The sequence below is a fragment of the Osmia lignaria genome, unplaced genomic scaffold (genome assembly GCF_051020975.1).
Source record: "Osmia lignaria lignaria isolate PbOS001 unplaced genomic scaffold, iyOsmLign1 scaffold0142, whole genome shotgun sequence".
NCBI lineage: Eukaryota > Metazoa > Arthropoda > Insecta > Hymenoptera > Megachilidae > Osmia > Osmia lignaria.
The window spans coordinates 1-10,501 of record NW_027478283.1 but is presented as its reverse complement, the minus strand read 5'-3'; the positions used below and the strand labels follow the sequence as shown (position 1 = coordinate 10,501).

General features: G+C 18.0%; 1 pseudogene; it reads right to left on the bottom strand.

Annotated features, from left to right (window-relative positions):
- Positions 1 to 881: 881 nt before the first annotated feature.
- On the bottom strand, positions 882 to 5,972 carry LOC143308088 (cytochrome b pseudogene; annotated as a pseudogene).
- Positions 5,973 to 10,501: the final 4,529 nt, after the last annotated feature.

Below are 10,501 nucleotides of genomic sequence, written 5' to 3'. Positions count from 1 at the left end.
GTCCAAATAAAGTAGGAATTAAAGGTTTATTACAACCTTTTTCTGATGCAATTAAATTGTTTTCTAAAGAATATATATATTTGGATAAAATTAATTTATATATATATATATTAGGTCCAATAATTATATTATTAATTTCGGTATTTTATTGATTATTAATGCCTTATTTTAGAAATTGAATAAATTTTAAATTTGGATTGGTATTTTTATTTTTAATATTAAGTTTAAGAGTTTATCCAACTATAATAATAGGATGATCATCTAATTCAATTTATGCAATATTAGGGTGTTTACGATCTATTTCTCAATCTATTTCTTTTGAAGTGAGATTATTTTTTATATTTTTTGTTATTATAATATTTATTGAGAGATTTTCTTTAGAAACATTTATTAAATTTCAATTTAATGTAAAATTTATTTTTTTTTTTTTTCCTTTATATTTTATATTAATTATTAGAATAATAATTGAATTGAATCGGGCTCCTTTTGATTTAATTGAGGGGGAGTCTGAATTAGTTTCAGGATTTAATGTTGAATATTATAGGGGGAGATTTTCTTTAATTTTTATAGCTGAATATATAATAATTTTATTTATAAGATTGATTATATCAATTATTTTTTTTAATTTTAATTATTCAATTTTTACTTTATTAATAATTTTATATCATAATTTTTTTTTTATTTGAATTCGAAGAATTATACCCCGAATTCGATATGATGAATTAATATATATATGTTGAAAAAAATTTTTATCTTTTATTTTAATTTATATATATATTAATTTTATTTTAAAAATATTAATAAATTTATATATTTAAATTAATAGAAAGTTATTTTTCTTTAATATATTTTCAAAATATATGTCTATTCAGACTCATTAATTAATAATTATAGATGATTTTATCTCAAAATTTTATAAAATATATATTTGAAAAAAAAAATATAAAGTATATATTTGTAAAAATTAGATTAATTAAAGTGTAAGGATAATCAATAGGTTGTCTTCCTAATCAAGTTAAAATGATGAAATTATTAATAAAAAATCAAAATAAGAAATTATTTAATGGGTAAAATTTATTAGTTTTAAATTTATGATTTATTATAAATGGGAGAATAAAAAGAATTAAAATAGAAAAAAGTAAAGCTAATACTCCCCCTAATTTATTGGGAATAGCTCGTAAAATTGAATAAGCAAATAGGAAATATCATTCAGGTTTAATATGTTGTGGGGTATTTATAGGGTTTGCAATAGATCAATTATCAGGATCATTTAATATATTAGGATTTTGTAGAATAATAAATCTAAATGATATAAAAATTATAAAAAATCCAAGAATATCTTTGGATGAGAAATATGAGTGGAAAGGAATTTTATAAATATTTCTATTTGTTCCTATTGGATTATTAGATCCAGTTATATGAAGGAAATAAAGATGTATAATAACTATTATTAGAATTAATAATGGTAAAATAAAATGTAATGAAAAGAATCGATTTAATGTAGCATTATTAATAGAAAATCCTCCTCAGATTCATTCTACAATTGTTTGTCCAATATAAGGGATTGCAGAAAGAAGATTTGTAATTACTGTTGCTCCTCAAAAAGATATTTGTCCTCATGGTAAAACATATCCTATAAAAGCAGTTCCTATTGAAGTTAATAAAATAATAATTCCAATATTTCATACATGTTGAGATGAATAACATTGATAAAAAATATTTCGTCTAATATGTATATATATACAAAGAAAATAAAATGATGCCCCATTTAAATGAATATAACGAAATATTCATCCAGAATTAACATTTTTTATAATGTGAATAATTCTATCAAAAGCATAATTAATATTTGGACAATAATGCATAGATAAAATGAAACCTGAAATAATTTGAATTAATAAAAGAATTCCTAAAATTGATCCAAAGTTTCATAAATAATTAATGTTTACTGGGGTAGGATGAATATTGAATGAAGAATAAATGATATTAAGAAATTTATTAGATTTAAAAATTTTTAAATATTTATTTTTCATTAAATTTTAATTTTACGAAGAGGGATTATTTTAATTGTAGATATTTTGAATGAAAGAGTTAAGCAAATTAATAAGAATAAGATTATAAAAATAGTTAAATAATTTATTGGATAAAAATAAATATTTTGAATTTTAAATAAATTATTATTTAAAATTATGTTTTCTGTAAATATAAAAATTGGTATTCAATTAATAAAATGAATAATTATAATAAAAGAAATAAAAAAAAAATTAATAGAAGTGATTAGTTCAAAAAATTTTATTTTTGAATTTTCATTGTTAATTAATCTTACAAAATAATTAAATATAATTATTATTCCTCCGATTAAAGAAATTGAAATTATAAAAGAGTATATTGAATTATTTATATTTAAAAATATTAAAGTAGATGAGGATAAGGTGAAAATAATAAAAGAGAATAAAATAGTAATTGGATGTAGTGAAGAAAGTAATAAAATATTTGTGATAATAAATAGATTTATGAATATAAATAAAATTTTTGATATTAACATTAACAAAATATAGTTTAAATAAAAATTTTAATTTTGGGAATTAAAGATATTTATAAAATTATTTTGAAATTAGACTTTAGAAAAAATTTTCAATATTAATTTACAAAATTAATGTTTTTTTTAAACTATAAAGTCTAATTTATTTTAAAAAGATATTTTTTAATTTTAATAGTTTTAATTTTTATAATAATATTAATAATTAATAAGTATTTTTTAATATTTTTAATTAGAATGGAATTTTTCGTAGTATTGAATTTAATAATTTTAATATTAAATGAGTTGGAATATTTAAGGTGAATATTTATATATTATTTAATTTTTTCTGTTTGTGAAGCTGTTTTAGGATTATCAATTGTAGTGTCAATATTGAGAATTATTGGAAATCAAGGTTTTATAATAATAAATTTAAAATGTTAATAATAGAAAGTATAATTTTTATAGTTGGATTTTTAATTATTAATTTTAATATTTATAAAAAGTTATATTTTATTAGAAATATAATATTTTTATTGAGTTTTTTGATATTAAGAATGAATAGATTTTTTATGGAATGAATTAATTTAAGATTAAATTTTGGATTAAATTTTTATTCTTATGGAATTATTATGATATCTTTATGGATTTTTGGATTAGTATTTATGAGAATTAATCAGGAAAAAAATTTGATTTTATGTTTAAATTTATTAATATTAATATTAATTGTTTTAGTAATAAATTTTTTTAGAATAAATATATTAATATTTTATTTTTTTTTTGAAGTAAGTTTATTAATTATTTTTTTTTTTATTATGAAATGAGGAATAGGATTTTTACGAATTTATGCAAGATATTATTTGATATTTTATACTTTATTTTTTTCATTACCTTTATTATTAGTATTATTTTATTTATTTAATTTAATAGGGTCTTTAAGATTTTTATTATTAGAAAGAATAAAATTTAAGTTAAATAAAATTTTATTTTTATATTTAATTATAGGATTTTTAGTAAAAATACCAATATATATAATTCATGGTTGATTATTAAAAGCTCATGTAGAAGCTCCTGTATTTGGATCAATAATTTTAGCTGCAATTTTATTAAAGTTAGGGTCTTATGGATTATTACGATTAATAATGATTTTTTTTCAAAATTTTTTAGAAATGAATAAGTATTTTATTGAAATTGGATTATTGGGAAGGATTATTTTAAGATTTAGTTGTTTTCGACAAATTGATATAAAAATTTTAGTAGCAATATCTTCTGTTGTTCATATAAATTTATTAATAGCTTCTATATTTACTATAAGAAAATTAAGATTTTTAGGTTCATATTTAATAATAATTGCTCATGGGTTGTGTTCTTCTGGATTATTTTATTTATTAAATTTATGTTATTTGGAGACTCATAGACGATTGATAATTATTAATAAGGGTGTTTTAATTTTTATGCCTTCTATATCATTGATATGATTTTTAATATGTTCTTCAAATATAGCTGCTCCTTTTTCTTTAAATTTAGTTGGGGAAATTTTTTTATTGATAAGATTAGTTAATTGAATAAGATTATTAATAATTAAATTATTTTTTTATTGTTTAGTTAGATTTATGTATTCTTTATATTTTTTTAGATTTATTGTTCATGGAAAGAATTTTTTTTATAAAAGATTAAGAAGAGGAAAATTAATTAATTATTTAATTTTATTATTTCATTGAATTCCTTTAAATATAGTTATTTTAAATTTAAGAATTTTTATTTAATTTAAATAGTTTAAAAAAAAATTTTGAAATGTGGGTTCAAAGATGTAAATTAAGTACTTTAAATTATTTTAATTATATTTGTATATATATTATTTGTATTTACGGGATTTTTTTTTTTATTTATAATAATTATTTTTTTTAATAGGAATTTAATTATTTTAGAATGAATAATTTATAGATATAATAGAATAAAATTTTCTTTTTTTATTTATTTAGATTTTTATAGAATAATATTTTTAATATTAGTTTCACTTATTTCTATAGTTGTATTAATTTATAGAATTTATTATATAGAAGGGGATAAATTTATAAATCGATTTATTATTTTAGTAATTTTATTTGTAGTATCAATATATTTTATAATTTTGAGACCTAGATTTTTAACAATTTTATTAGGATGAGATGGTTTAGGATTAATTTCTTATTGTTTAATTATTTATTATCAAAATGATAAAGCTTATAATGCTGGAATATTAACAATTTTTAGAAATCGTGTAGGGGATGTGGGAATTTTATTAATAATTACTATGGGAATAATATATGGGAGGTGAAATTTAATAATTTATAAATTTAATTTATTAATATTAATTTTATTAGTATTAGTAGCTTTTACAAAAAGAGCTCAAATTCCATTTACTTTATGATTACCTGCTGCAATAATAGCTCCTACTCCTGTCTCATCTTTAGTTCATTCTTCAACTTTAGTAACAGCTGGGGTTTATTTATTAATTCGATATAATAAATTTTTGTTTTTAGGATGTTTTAATAAATATATTTTATTAATTTCTAGGTTAACTATATTTATAGCGGGTTTAATTGCAAATTATGAATTTGATTTTAAAAAAATTATTGCTTTATCGACTTTAAGTCAATTAAGATTAATAATAAGAATTTTAAGATTAGGATTTTGGGAAATAGCTTTTTTTCATTTAGTAATTCATGCTTTATTTAAATCTTTAATATTTTTATGTGTGGGTAGATTTATTCATAATTTTAATAGAAATCAAGATATCCGATGTTATGGTGGTATAATTTATATTTATCCTTTTAAAACTATAGTTTTAATTTTTTCTTTAATATGTTTAATAGGATTTCCTTTTATATCAGGATATTTTTCTAAAGATATAATTATGGAATTAATTTTTTTAAGAAAAATAAATATAATTAGAATAATATTTTTAATTTTTTCTACAATTTTTACTGTATCTTATTCTATTCGATTAATTATATTTATTTTATTTTCTAAAAAAAATTATTATGTAAATTTAATTAAGAAAGAAGGTATTTTGGTAAATTTTTGTATATTTATTTTATTAATAACTATTTTTTTTATTGGATATTTATATTTTAAAATTTTTAATTTAAATTATTTAATTGTATTAACAATAAATTTAAAAATTATGGTTATAAAATTAATTTTATGTGGAATTTTGATTGGGCAGTTTTTTTATTTTAATTCTTATAAAAATTTAATAATAGGAAATTTTATAAGAACAATATTTTATATCGAAAAAATTTATTTGTATTATGATTTACCTTTAAATATAGTTATATTGTATGAAAATATTCATGAAAAAAATTTATTTGAATTTAAGATTAAATTTATAAAATTGAAATTTTATTTATTTAAATATAAGTTAAATGAATATAATTTTATGAATATATTATTAACTAATTTATTAATAATATTAATTTTTATTTTTTTAATTTAAAATTTAAATAGCTTAAGAAGAGCATAATATTGAAGATATTAAGGTAATTTTAATATTTTTAAATAAAATTTTTATAAATATAATTTTTATAAATAAATTTTATATTTATTAATATTATACTGAAAATATAAAGTTTTATTAAACTATATAAAAATTATTTAGAAATAATAATATATAAAATATTAAATTTAGAATTAGAAGTTCTATTTAAATTTATTTCTTTAATTGGAATTTTAATTCAATAAATTTATTAACAATAAATTGCTTCTATTTTAGCTTCAATTAATATTAATATGTATATATTATATATATAAATATATGAAGTAATTTTTACAATTAATTTCGGCTTAATATTAGACTTTTTTAGTCCATATATTAAAAAATTCAATTTAATAATCTATAACTTCATTCAATAAGTAGACTAATAATTATTAAAAAAATAAAAATTAAAATAATTAATATTAAAAAAATAGATTTAAATTTTATTAAAAAGATAGATGGTAAAATTAAGATAATTTCAATATCAAAAATTAAGAATAGTAAAGTAATTAGGAAAAATTGTGTAGAAAATGGGAGACGGGAGTTTGATTGGGAGTTAAATCCACATTCAAATGGGGTAATTTTTTCTCGATTTAATGGTTTATATATTCTTAAATAAAAATTAATTAATATAAGTATAGAAGTAATAATTATTATAAAATAAAATAAAAATATAATATTAAAAATTATATATATTAATTTTATAAATTTTTTAATTGGAAATTAAATGTAATTAAGTTTATACTATATATATATTAATTATTATTATATTTAAAATATTCATCAATAAATTGAAATATATAAAAATAATCAAATTACATCTACAAAATGTCAATATCAAGATGCTGCTTCAAAATTAAAATGATGAGTTGCAGAAAAATGTAGATTAATTAATCGGATTAGTGTAATAAATAAGAAAATAATTCCAATAATTACATGTAATCCGTGAAATCCTGTTGCTATAAAGAAAATAGATCCAAAAATTCTATCATTAAAACAGAATGGAGCTTCTATATATTCAATAAATTGGAGAAAAGAAAAATATATTCCTAAAATAATAGTAATTATTAGAGAAATTTTTCTTTCTATATAATTTTTATTTAATAATCTATTGTGACTTCAAGTTAGGGAAATTCCTGAAGAAATTAAAATTAATGAATTTAATAAAGGGATTCTAAATGGATTGAATATGATAATATTTTTAGGGGGTCAAAGTAAACCAATTTCTATTCCTGGGGAACTTATAGAATGAAAATAAGTTCAAAATAATGAAATAAAAAAAAAAAATTCTGAAATAATAAATAAGATTATTCTAAATTTTATTAGTTTTAAAACTAAAAATGTATGAAATCCTTGAAAAGTTCTTTCTCGAATAATATCTCGTCATCAAAAAAATATAGAAGAGATTAAGATAAGAAAATTAATAAAAATTAAAAAAAAATTTAAGTAAAAGAATCATATTACTAATCTTAATAATAAATTTATTAAATTAAAAGCGTTTATAATAGGTCAAGGTCTGTTAGTAACTAAATGAAAAGGATGATTATAATAAATTGACATTAATTTTTAGATTCTAAAAAATATAATAAAGAAAGAATAGAAAATACATATGCTTGAATTATAGAAACTGCAATTTCTAAAATTATTAATAAATTTTGAATTAAAATTGTGATAGGTAATAAAATTAAGAATTTAGAAATGAATGTGCCTAAAAGAGTTAATAGTAGATGTCCTGCAATTATATTTGCAGTTAATCGAATTGCTAAAGTAAAAGGTCGAATAATATTTCTAATTAGTTCAATTATTACTATAAAATTTATTAAAGCAGGGGGTGTATTTAAAGGAACTAAATGAATTAATATATTTAATGGTTTATTTCATCATCTATAAATAAAAAATCTTATTCAAGAAGATAAAGCAATAATTAAATTAAATGATATATGACTTGTTGAAGTAAAAATATAAGGGAATAATCCTATAAAATTTCTTAATGCAATAAAAGTTATTAATCTAAAAAAAATTAAAATATTTATTTTATACTTTTTTTTTGTTAAGCTTTTAAATTCAGAAAAAATAATTTTAGAAATTGAAATAAATAATATTTCAAATCGGGATGGAATAATTCAAAAATTTAAAGGTAGAATAATAAAAATTAATATAGAATTAATTCAATTTAAAGAAAAATGTATTCTTGTAGTTGGGTCAAAAATTTCAAAAAGATTTATTATCATTTTCAATTAAATAATTTATGGGTTTTAAAGGATTTTTTAGGAAAATAAATTTTTAAATTAATTGGAAAAAAATAAATTTTAAAGATTAATATGAAAAAAATTAATAATTCAAAGATAGAAATTAATATTCAATATCTAGGTCTTATTTGTGGAATAAAATTTTCATTAAGAGTATAATAAATACTATATTTGATTTAAAAGATCAATTCTTATTTTGTTTCAGACACTTAATGATAAAATTTAAGAAATAATTTTGAAGGAAATTAATTTTAATTTGACAAATTAATGTTATTATTTATATTTAACTAATTTCTTTAAGTAGAATTTTTAATTCAATTTATAAAATTGTTATAAGATGTAGATTCTAAAACAATAGGTATAAATCTATGATTTATACCACAAATTTCTGAACATTGGCCAAAAAAAAGTCCAGGTCGTAAAGCAAGAATATTTATTTGATTAATTCGACCTGGGGTTGCATCTCTTTTTACTCCTATAGAAGGAATAGTTCAAGAATGAATAACATCTGTAGAAGTAGTTAATATTCGAATTGAAATTTTAAAGGGAATAATTATACGATTATCTACATCCAATAATCGGAAAGAATTATATTCAAAGTTTTTATTTATATAAGAATCAAATTCAAAATTATTAAATTCAGGATATTCATATCTTCAGTATCATTGGTGTCCAATACTTTTTACTGTAAAAAAAATTGGGTTTCATAATTCATCTGTAAAATATAAAATTTTTAAAGATGGAAAACAAATAAATAAAAGAATAATAGCTGGAATAATAGTTCAAATAATTTCAATAGTATGATGTTTTAAAAGAAATCGATTAATAAATTTATTATTAAAAATATCTATTAATATAAAAAGTGTAGTTGAAATAATTATGATTATAAATATTATAGTAAAATTATGAAATGATATAAGATTATCTGAATAAGGGGAATTTGAATCTTGAAATGAATATATATATCATGAAGAAATTTTTAATAAAAATTAAATAATTTTATATATGGATCTTAAATCCATTGCACTAATCTGCCATATTAAATTAAATTTTTAAAATTAATGGAATTTCCCTATAAGAATGATTTAAAGGGGGATTATGTATAATTCATTCTAAAGCTGTTTGATTAAATTTAAATAAAATTATTCGTTTTGAATATAATCTTTCAAAAATAATATAAATTATTACAATAATTCTGTTTAAAGTAATTAAAGATCCTATAGAGGAAAATAAATTTCAACATATATAAGAATCTGGATAATCTGAATATCGACGTGGTATTCCTATTATTCCTAAAAAATGTTGAGGAAAAAAAGTTATATTTACTCCAATAAATATTAAGAAAAATTGAATTTTTAATCAAGATTGGTTTATTGAAAGTCCAATGATTATAGGGAATCAGTGAATAATAGCGGCTATAATAGAAAAAATAGCTCCTATAGATAAAACATAATGAAAATGTCCTACAACATAGTATGTATCATGTAGGATAATATCAATAGAAGAATTAGATAATATAATTCCTGTTAATCCTCCTATGGTAAAAAGAAAAATAAATCCTAGAGTTCATATAATAGATATATTTATTTTTAATTTAGAGCCGTGATATGTTGCTAGTCATCTAAAAACTTTAATTCCTGTTGGAATTGCAATAATTATAGTAGCTGAGGTAAAATAAGCTCGAGTATCTACATCTAATCCGACGGTAAATATATGATGAGCTCATACAATAAAACCTAAAAGTCCAATTCTTAATATAGCATAAATTATTCCAATATTTCCAAAAGTTTCTTTTTTTCCTCTTTCATTAGAAATAATTTGGGAAATTAACCCAAATCCTGGAAGGATTAGAATATAGACTTCTGGGTGACCGAAGAATCAAAATAAATGTTGATAAAGAATTGGGTCTCCTCCTCCAGTTGGATCAAAAAAAGATGTATTAAAATTTCGGTCAAATAATAATATAGTAATAGCACCAGCTAATACTGGTAAGGAAAAAAGTAAAAGAATAGTTGTAATAAAAACAGATCAAGGAAATAAAGGTAATTGTATATGTTTTAAGGAAATATTTTTTATTATAATAATTGTAACAATAAAATTTAGTGATCCTATAATAGAAGATAATCCTGAAATATGTAAAGAAAAAATTGCTAAATCTACTGAGGGTGAAGAATGGTATAAATTTGAAGATAAAGGAGGATATACAGTTCATCCTGT